We start from the raw sequence: 9,894 nt of genomic DNA on the forward strand, positions 1-9,894 counted from the left end.
AAAAATATTGCTGTTATTATATATTGCCCAGGTTCTGCTTGCTTTGCATCAGTTCGTGAGTCCTGTTTTTTTGGAAAACATCCTCTCATTTCTTATAGCACGATTATATTCCATCAGAATCATATACCAGAACTTACTCAGCCATTCCCCAACCAATGAGCATCTCCTTGATTTCTAATGCTTTGCCATCACAAAAAGAGCTGCTATAAATATAGGTCATCTTCCCTTTTCTTTGATCTCTTTGGGATACAGACCTAGTAGTAGTATTGCTGGATCAGAGAGTATGCAGTTTTATAGCCCTTTGGGCACAGTTCCAAATTTCTTTCCAGACTTGGTTGGAGTTCACAACTCTACCAACAGTGCATTAGTGACCAGTTTTTCCAGATCCCCCTCCAACATTTGTCATTTTCCTTTTATGTCATATTAGCCAATCTGATAGGTATGAGATTAGTAAGACTTATTTTAATTTGCATTCTCTAATCAGACAATGATTTAGAGCATTTTTTCATGTGACTTGATAGCTCTGATTTCTCCTAAAAATTGCCTGTTCATATTCTTTAATCATTTATGGAGAAATAAGGCCTTTATCAGAAAAATTTGTTGCAAAATGTCCTCCCCCTCCCCCCCGGCCAATTCTTGTTTTCTAATTTTGACTGCATTAATTATGTTTGTGCAAAAGCCTTTTTAATTTCATGTAATCAAAATTAAGTATTTTATTTACCATAATCTCCTCTAGCTCCTGTTATGGTCATAGACTCTTGCTTTATCTCTAGATATGACAGGTACATTTTCCTATGCTCTCCCAATTTATTTATAATATTAGCCTTTACATCTAAATAATTTTTTCATTTTGACCTTATCTTGGGTGTGAGATGTTGGTCTATGCCTGGTTTCTGACAAACTGCTTTCCAGGTTCCCCAGCAATTTTTGTCAAATGTTGAATTCTTATCCCAAAAGCTTGGATCTTTCAGTTGATCAAACACTAGATTACTACAGCCTATTTGCTACTGTTTTATATTTATTTCGACAGAGTATTTGACCCACTATTTCTCATGCTATCCTTGTGGACAAGAAGAAGACATGGACTAGATGTTAGTGACGTAGGCTTGGAACTAGTTGAATAAACAGACCACGGAAGTAGTTATTAATGGAGAATGGAGGTCTTTTATGAAGTGACTCAGGAATACTATGCTTAACATTTTTATTAGTGATTTGGATGATGGTATACATGGTATGCTTATCAGATTTGCAAATAACACACTGGAAAACAATAGGTTCCCAAAGTACCCATGGGTATAAAAGACCAAATTTAATAAGATGATATTTAATAGTCTTTCATTTATTGTCATCTTTAATCAACTTTACAAGGAAGGAGGAAAGGTCAGATAACAGAATTGCAGAGAATCACAGATTTAGAAGAATCTCAGAGGCAGGCAAGTCTTTTCCATATCTGAACAATAATCCTTTTTGATATACCTCATAACCATAATGTCTGGCTCAAAGATTTCTATTGAGAAAGATCACACTTAGGCAAATCCTTCCATTTTCGGATACCTCTAATTATTAGAAAGTGGTTTTTTTTTCAACTTACATCAAAGTGTGATATCAGTGTTTCTATATGTCCCACTTATTTCTAAGCAAAATGTTTATTTCCTTTTACCTATTTACATAGTTACCTTCTTAGTTCATCACCTCTCACCTGGACTATGGCAGTGTCTACCTAATTGGTCTCCCTGTCTCTAAGCCTCCCTACTCCAATCTATTCTCTATATGACTGCCTCACAGTGATTTTTCCCTTAAGTACAGATCTGACCATATCATTCCTTATACAGTAAACTCCATTGACACCCTATTGCCTCTAGGATAAGATCTAAACTCTTGTGTTTGGCATTTAAAGTCCTTCACAACTTTGTCCCAACCTATCTTTCTAACTTAATTATACATTTACTTCTTTTCACTCTACAGTCCAGTCAGACTAGCATTCTCTCATAGAACCTCTCGCCTTTTCACTGGTTGTCCTCCATGCCTGGAGTGCTTCCTTTATGACAGCTCAAATTCCACATCCTAGAGGAGGTCTTTCCCATTGCTAGTGCATTCTCTTAGATCTCTCAGATCACCTCCCATTTACTTTGTATTTGTCTTTTATTTTTAAAAAACACTTTCTTGCTGCCAGCATCAATTCTAAGACATAAGAGCAGGAGGGGCTAGGAAAATGGGGTTAAGTGACTTGCCCAGAGTCATATAGCTAGGAAGTACCTGAGACTATATTTGAACATTCTGGCTTTAGGCCTGGCTCTCTATCCACTATTGCCCTTCCTATATATGTCTTGTTTGTCTGTTGTCTCACCTATTACAATGTGAACTCTTTGGTACTTAATAAAACTCTTAATAATTGATGATCATAAGGCATGATCTCTAAGACCTTCACCATTCTGCTTATCCTGCTTTGGATGTTCTCCAATTTGTCAATGTTTTTCCTAAACTGTGGTGCCTACAAGTTGAACACATTACTCTAAATGTGTTTTAACCAGAGAAGCCTACATATGGATTAAGATCTCTGGTATTAGACAATATATCTATCATTGAAGACTAACCAAGAATTAGCTTTTTTTGGTGGCTACATCACACTTTTAACCCACTCTTTTATAAACTGTTGTATACTTGTGTCTTTCCCATCTGTGCAATTTATTTGAAAAAAGATCAGGGGGTCTTAGTAGTTCAATATAAGCTAAACAGTATGACATGATAGCTGAGAAAGCTAATGCAATCAAAGACTGAATTAAGAAAGGCAAGGTCTAATAAGAAGGGATGTGATAGTTCCTTGGGTTAGTGTACAGTTGGAGTATTGTGTTCATTTCTGGGTATCCCATTCTAGGAAGGACAATGATATCCCTGAGAACACTCAGAGGAGGGCAACTAAGCAAAGGGTCTTAAGTTTGCCCCATATAGAATTTGGAACTGTACCCAAAAGGCTATAAAATTGTGCTGTCTACCCTTTGATCCTATAATACCACTACTGAATCTGTATACCAAAGGGATCATAAAAAAGGGAAAAAGACCTACTTAAAAAAATATTTAAGGGGGCAGCTGGGTAGCTCAGTGGAGTGAGAGTCAGGCCTAGAGACAGGAGGTCCTAGGTTCAAACCCGGCTTCGGCCACTTCCCAGCTGTGTGACCCTGGGCAAGTCACTTGACCCCCATTGCCCACCCTTACCAATCTTCCACCTATGAGACAATACACTGAAGTACAAGGGTTTAAAAAAATATATATTTAGAGCAGCTCTTTTTGAGGTGACAAAGAATTGGAAAAAATTTTTTGAGTGAACAGAAAGTCTTCCTTTTTTTGAAGATATTTTATCATTTACATATAGTAACAATTTTTTTTCATATGTATTTTCTTTTCTTTTTTAAAGTTCTTTCTTTCTTTAATTAATTTAGAATATTTTTCCATGGTCACATAATTCATGTTCTTTCCCTCCCCTCCTCTCTCCCACTCCCATACCTAACACGAAATTCAACTGGGTTTTACAAGTATCATTGATTAAGACCTATTTCCATATTATTAATATTTGCTGCAATTGAGTGGTCATTTAGAGTCTACATCCCCAATCATATCCCCATTGAACCATGTGATCAAGGAAATGTCTTTCTTCTGTGTTTCTACTCCAACGGTTCTTTCTCTAGATGTGAATAGTGTTCTTTCTCATAAGTCCCTTACAAAGTAACAATTTTTTACATTTTCTGAAGTTATTTGATCCAAATTGTCTCCTTTCTTCCCTTCCCTCCCCACCTTTCTGGAGATGGTAAGCAATTTGATCTGGGTTATATATGTAGTATCATGCAAAACTTATTTCCATATTGTTTATTTTTATAAGAGACTAAAAAAAAATTGGAAATTGAGGGGACACCTGTCGATTGGGGAATGGCTGAACAAGTTGTGGTATATGTTGATGATGGAATACTATTGTGCTGTAAGGAATGAAGAACAGGATGATTTCAGAGAAAGCTGGAAAGATATACAGGAACTGGTGCAGAGTAAAATAAGCAGAACCAGAAGAACACTGTACACAGTAACAGCAATATCATGCACTGATCAACTGTGAAAGATTTAGCTGCTCTCAGTTATACAATGATCTGGGACAATTCTGAGGGACTTATGGCAAAGAATGCTATACACTTCCAAAGAACTGTGTTGGAGTCAGACACAGATCAAAGTATACTATTTTTCACATTAAAATCACATTAGTTTATTTATGGTTTTATTTTATGAATATTCTCTTACAAAATTACCAATATGGAAGTGTGTTTTGTATAATCCAAATCAAATTACTTGCCATCTCTGAGAAAGGGGAGGGAAAGGAGGGAGAGAGAGAATCTGGACCTTATAATTTCAGAAATTATATTTGGAAAATTGTTAATGCATGTAATTGGGAAAGTAAAATATCTTTGAATAAAAAAAATTTTATACAGGGGCAGCTGGGTAGCTCAGTGGATTGAGAGCCAGGCCTAGAGACGGGAGGTCCTAGGTTCAAATTTGGCCTCAGACACTTCCCAGCTGTGTGACCCTGGGCAAGTCACTTGACCCCCATTGCCTACCCTTACCACTCTTCCACCAAGGAACTAATACACAGAAGTTAAGGGTTTAAAAATTATAAAAAAAATTTTTATACCATGTAAAAATCATCTAAAGAATTGGAGATATTTAATTTATCATTCCATATCTCTCCTGTCTTCTCTAGATTCCTTGAGAAAGCCATCAGCAATAGATATTTCCATTTCCTCTCACTCTTCTTAACTCTTTATAATTTGGCTTCTGACCTCATTATTCAACCAAAACTGCTCTCTCCAGTATTCAGTGACCTCTTTTTATTTTTTAAACCCTTACCTTCTGCCTTATCCATTGTGAGCACTAGGCAATTAGGGTTAAGTGACTTGCCCCAGAGTCACACAGCTAGAAGTGACAGATTTGAACCAAGGACTCCAGGCCTGGAGCTCTATCCACTGAGTCACATAGCTGCCCTTCCAGTGATCTCTTAATTACTAAATCCAATGGCCTTTTCTCAATTCTCAATCCTTGACCTCTCTGCAGCCCAAATTGACACAGCTGACCATTCTCTTTTCTTTCATATTCTCTTTTCTAGTTTTTAGTATGCTATTCTCTCTTTTGATAGATATTCATCCAGTTCATGCCGGATAATCATGAGCATCTCACAAGGTTCTTTCCAGGGCTCTTTTCTCCGTCTCTATTATTTCACTTGGTGATTTCATTATCTCCCATGAAATTCAATGATTGTTTCTATACTAATGATTCTCAGATCTAACCTTTCTGCTGACCTCCAATATCACATCTAGCCCTTTCAATACTTGAACTAGATGTCCTGTAGACATTTCAGACTCAATGTGTCCAAAATTAAACTCATAATCTTTCCCTCTAAACTTCCCTATTTCTGTCAAGGGTACCATTATCCACACAGTCCCCCGGGCTCATAGTCTATTTTTGAACCATCTTTCAAATATACTCTTCTTTCTTCTGATACTGTCACCACACAGGAGCAGGCCTTCATCTCACTCTTTTTTCCCCACAATAATCTATCCATTTAGCCTCCAAAGTGATTTTCCTAAAGCATAGGTCCTACCACAACTTTCCCACAATAAACTCTAGGATTACTTCCAGGATCAATTATGAAATCCTCTGTTTGGTATTCAAAGTTCTTTATGACCTAGGGCACCTCCCCTATCTTTTTAATCTTTTATACCTTACTGCTCTGCCCCCATCCCAGGATTTTTTGAACCAGTGACACTGACTTTCTTCTTGTTCCTGGAACAAGATACTCCATCTTTCCATCTCTTTCTTTTTTAAAAAATAATTTTATTTTATTAAATATTTCCTAATTACATGTAAAAAATGTTTTTAACATTAATTTCCTAAAATTCTAAAATTTCTCCCTCCATTTCTCCATTTTCTGACTCCACTGATATTTCTTCATGCACAGAATGCTCTCCTTCCTGGCTTCCTTAAAGTATAGCTAAACTTTTGTTTTCAATAGTGTCTGTTCCAATATTTCTTTTTTTAACCCTTACCTTTTGTCTTGGAATCCATACCAAGCATTGGTTCCAAAGCAGAAGAGAATGGTAAAGGTAGGTGATTGAGGCTAAATGACTTGCCCAATGTCACATAGCTTGGAAATGTCCACTTAGCTATCCCCAATCTCTCTTAATTGTAGTAACTTCCCTCAATCGATCAACCAACATTTAAGCACCATTATGTACCAGGCCACTGTGCTAAAGCTGGAGATAACAAAAAGAGACAAAAGACAGTCCTGACCTTTAAGGAGTTTATAATCTGAGGGAAACATCCTTCTGTTATTGTTGTTCAGTTGTGTCCAACTCTTCATGATCCCATTTGGGGTTTTCTTGGCAAAGATACTGGAGTGGTTTGTTATTTCCTTCTCCAGCTCATGAGTGACTTGCCCAGGGTCACACAGCTACAAAGTATCTGAGTCCAGATTTGAACTCAAGAAGATGAGTTCACAGATGGTTGTTTGCCTATTGTCTCTCTTACTAGATTTTCAGCTCCATTTTTTCCCAATTTTCAGCTATCTTTTACCTTTGTAGCCCCAGTGCTTAGCACAACACTTAGCATATAGTCAGTGCTTAAAACATATTTATTGACTGATTGAGTCTTTTGGGGAAAGGAATATATATATATATATATATCTGAGGGGCTATCTGGTAGAAGGAATAAGATTTGTTCTGCTCTTTCTCAAAAGAAGTAATTAGAAAGCAATAAAGGGAAACTGAGGAGAGGGTTTTATGTAAAGAAAAACTTCCTAATAATTATAACTGTCCTAAAGTGAAATGCTCTGCTTTAGAAGGTAGTGACTGAGTTGTATCTTTAAGTTGTATCTTTGCATTTCATAGAAGAAGGTGGATGGCTATCTGTTAGAAATATAGTAGACATCCATCCTTGTTCAGGTATTAGTTGAAGTAGATGAACATTGAGGTCATATCTTAACGTTGATATTCTGACTAGGCATGAATGATATCCACCATTACTTTGATATATGCTGAAGCTAAAGTCACATGACTTCTTTCTGCCTTAGCTACCTTGGACTAAAAATCTTCCTTTCCCACAGAATTGATTTTCTGTTGAGCAATTGGAGCAGTTACTTAAAACCTAATGATATGATGAGCCTTTGCTGAAGCCAATAGTACCTTTTACCATAATGTTTTTCCTTGTTTACTATGTTCCTGTAGAAAGTTTCCCCTCAATGCAGCAGAGTACTCAACTACAATTATAGAAGAGGAAAGAGAAGAGTTGAAGGGGGAAAGTTTGTATCAAAGAATTTAATTGAATTATTAGCAAGTATTAAAATTGGAACAATATCAATGGAAGATAGCAATGGATAAGACCACTTTAGGGATTGAATCAGAACCTTTCATTAGATAGTCTTGCTCAGGGAAGGAATGAAAATAGATTCCTTTTCCTCATTTTATCCATAATAAGTCTAGTGGCACCAGTATGGATAAAAAGTATTTAAAAACCTAGAGGAAGGCTTCCAGCACCAGTTAATTCCTTTATGGGAGAATTTATGGAATTCCAAGGCCACCTAGGTGGATAAGTAGATAGAGCCTAGGCCTGGAGTTATGAAGGTCTGAGTTCAAATCTGACCTCAGACACTAGCTCTGCGACCTGAGCAAATTATTTAACCTCTATTGGTCTTAATTTACTGGAGAAAGAAATGGCAAACCACTCTAGTATCTTTGCCAAGAAAACCCCAAGGACAATATGGTCCTGAAGTCATGAAGAGTTGGACATGGCTGAACAACAATAACAACAACATGGAATTGCAGGGACAAGAATTGCATAATATGGAAAGTTTCAATCTGTATTGCTGGAGAGAGAGCCTATATTAATAAGATCCAAGTGAAGTGTGGCATTGTGAAAAAGATGCTGAATTTGAAGTCAGAGACTTGGATTTGAATCAAGATTGGGTCTTTCCCACTTAATACCTATATGACCTTGAACAAATTATTTAATCTCTTTAAGCTTCCTTCCTCATCTTTAAAAGTTGGATGAACACTATGAAGGTAGGGCTTGTTTTTCATTTAGTCTTTGTATAGCCAGGACCTAGTATAGGGCTTTGCTTGTATAGTAGTTGTCTATTAAGTGCTTGATTATTTTCATGGATCTCGTCCAGTTTTATCCTGCAAGATGCAAATCCAAGTTGCAGTCTGACTTGTTCCACTATATGCTAAATGTTTAAAATCAAGGCGAACCAAAAGGTAATACCCATGATAAGGCAAACTGCTCATGATCCACCATGGCTTTAATGGGGTCCCGTCACTCAACTCCATTTCCACACCACAATCCCTTCCCTTTCCATCTGTATCTTGGAAGGCCCAATATCCATTCTCATCACCTTGGAGCATTCCCAATGCTGGGCTTGTGTCCCATATCACCTAAGGTTCCACAAAGACTGGCGCCATTGCCTCCTTCACATTGGGGGCATAAAACCCGATAGCAGCCTCGCCCTTATGGGCGAGGTTAGGAGCCGGCTCTTTAAGGGCCTGAGCTGCCCCTTCCTCCAAAGTCTCCCTCGCTAGGCCTACAAAAGGGGGTAGTAGGAGGCAGAGGCCTGGCTGATCACAAGAATAGCCAGGCTACCGCCGCGGGAGGGGGTTGGCCACGCCCCGGTGAGGCAAGGGCCTGGCTCCGGGGCCTAAAGGGAACTCCATTAGGGAGCGCCTGGCTTATGTCGCGAGGGCACACCGCGCCGTCGAAACTCCAGGCTCCTCCAGAGCTTTGGACACTTTCTTCATTCTCGACTCTTAAGGCGAGAAGAACGACAGACGGAGGCAAAGGGATCCTAGTTTTGGGGGAGACTAGCGTACGGCGGCTGCCTGGGGACCAAAAGGTCTCTGAGGGAAAGTTGCAGCCTGAAGCGATTTTTTGACCCCCGACACTTAATAGGCAGCAGAAGACCCGGATGTGTCTGGGGCTGGCTGAGGTACCCATTAACGCGCCCCCGCTAGACCATCCCCCTTTTCCACTTCTTATTGGACAATTTATACATCAATCATCACCTAGTTAGCCATTTACTCGGCAAGGGCGGGATCGTGTTCGGGCATCCTAGTCTTCATTGGTGTGCTCGAGGAGAGGAGGGCAGGACGTTGGGTGCAGTTCGGCCAATGGGCGTCGTGGCGTGTGGAGGAGGTGGAGCCGGAGCGCTTGGCAGCTGCCCAATCAGCGTCCTTGTTTGTGTGGTGCCGCCGCCGCCGCCGCCGCCGGTGCCGCCGCCGCTGTCCCTGTCTGTACCGCAGTGTCTGCTCCGCCCGCCAGCCCGCCCCGGCCCGGCTCGGCCCAGCCCGCCCTCTCCTCTCCCCTTCCCCTCTCCCCAGCCCCAAAAGCGGGGGCCTGGAGTCCATACTGCCGCCGCCTTTTCCTTTTTCGCCGCCTCCATTGCCGCTTTAGGAGACGGTCCGAGCCGGGAGTTCCGCCGCCACCGCCAGGTAAGGAGCCGCGGCCTAGGCCAGCCCGCCCGGGGGCGGTGAAGAGGGAGGGGAAGAAGGGAGGGAGGGAGGCAAGTGGAGGAGGGGGAGGGGTGAAGGGATAGGTGGATGAGCTTGGGGGAGGGGAAGCGGCCTCGAGCCGACGCCCGACCGCGCGCCCCCGCCTCGCGCCCCCTTTCTCCCACCTCACCTCTCCCTGGCTCCCCCAGTCTCCTGGCTCGCACCCCCGCTTCTCCGCGCTCCCTCGCCCCACCCCCCCCTTCGCGCGCCCCCGTCTTTCACTTCATTCCCGCGCGTCCCCGGGCTCGCGCCCCCTCATTCCTTCTCCTCTTACTCCCCCTCCCCCCCAACCTCGCGCCCCGTCTCTCCCTCCCCCCTCCCC

General features: G+C 41.0%; 1 protein-coding gene across 1 annotated transcript in view; it reads left to right on the forward strand.

Moving 5' to 3' along the window:
- The first annotated feature begins 9,298 nt into the window (after positions 1 to 9,298).
- The window catches only part of GATAD2B (GATA zinc finger domain containing 2B), a 94,391-nt gene continuing 93,795 nt past the window's right edge, over positions 9,299 to 9,894 (forward strand). Inside the window, exon 1 of the mRNA XM_044676655.1 lies at positions 9,299 to 9,512. The gene's annotated coding sequence lies outside the window, so the exon portion shown is untranslated. The remainder of the gene's footprint in view (positions 9,513 to 9,894) is intronic.

This window comes from Gracilinanus agilis, chromosome 4, assembly GCF_016433145.1.
Source record: "Gracilinanus agilis isolate LMUSP501 chromosome 4, AgileGrace, whole genome shotgun sequence".
Lineage (NCBI taxonomy): Eukaryota > Metazoa > Chordata > Mammalia > Didelphimorphia > Didelphidae > Gracilinanus > Gracilinanus agilis.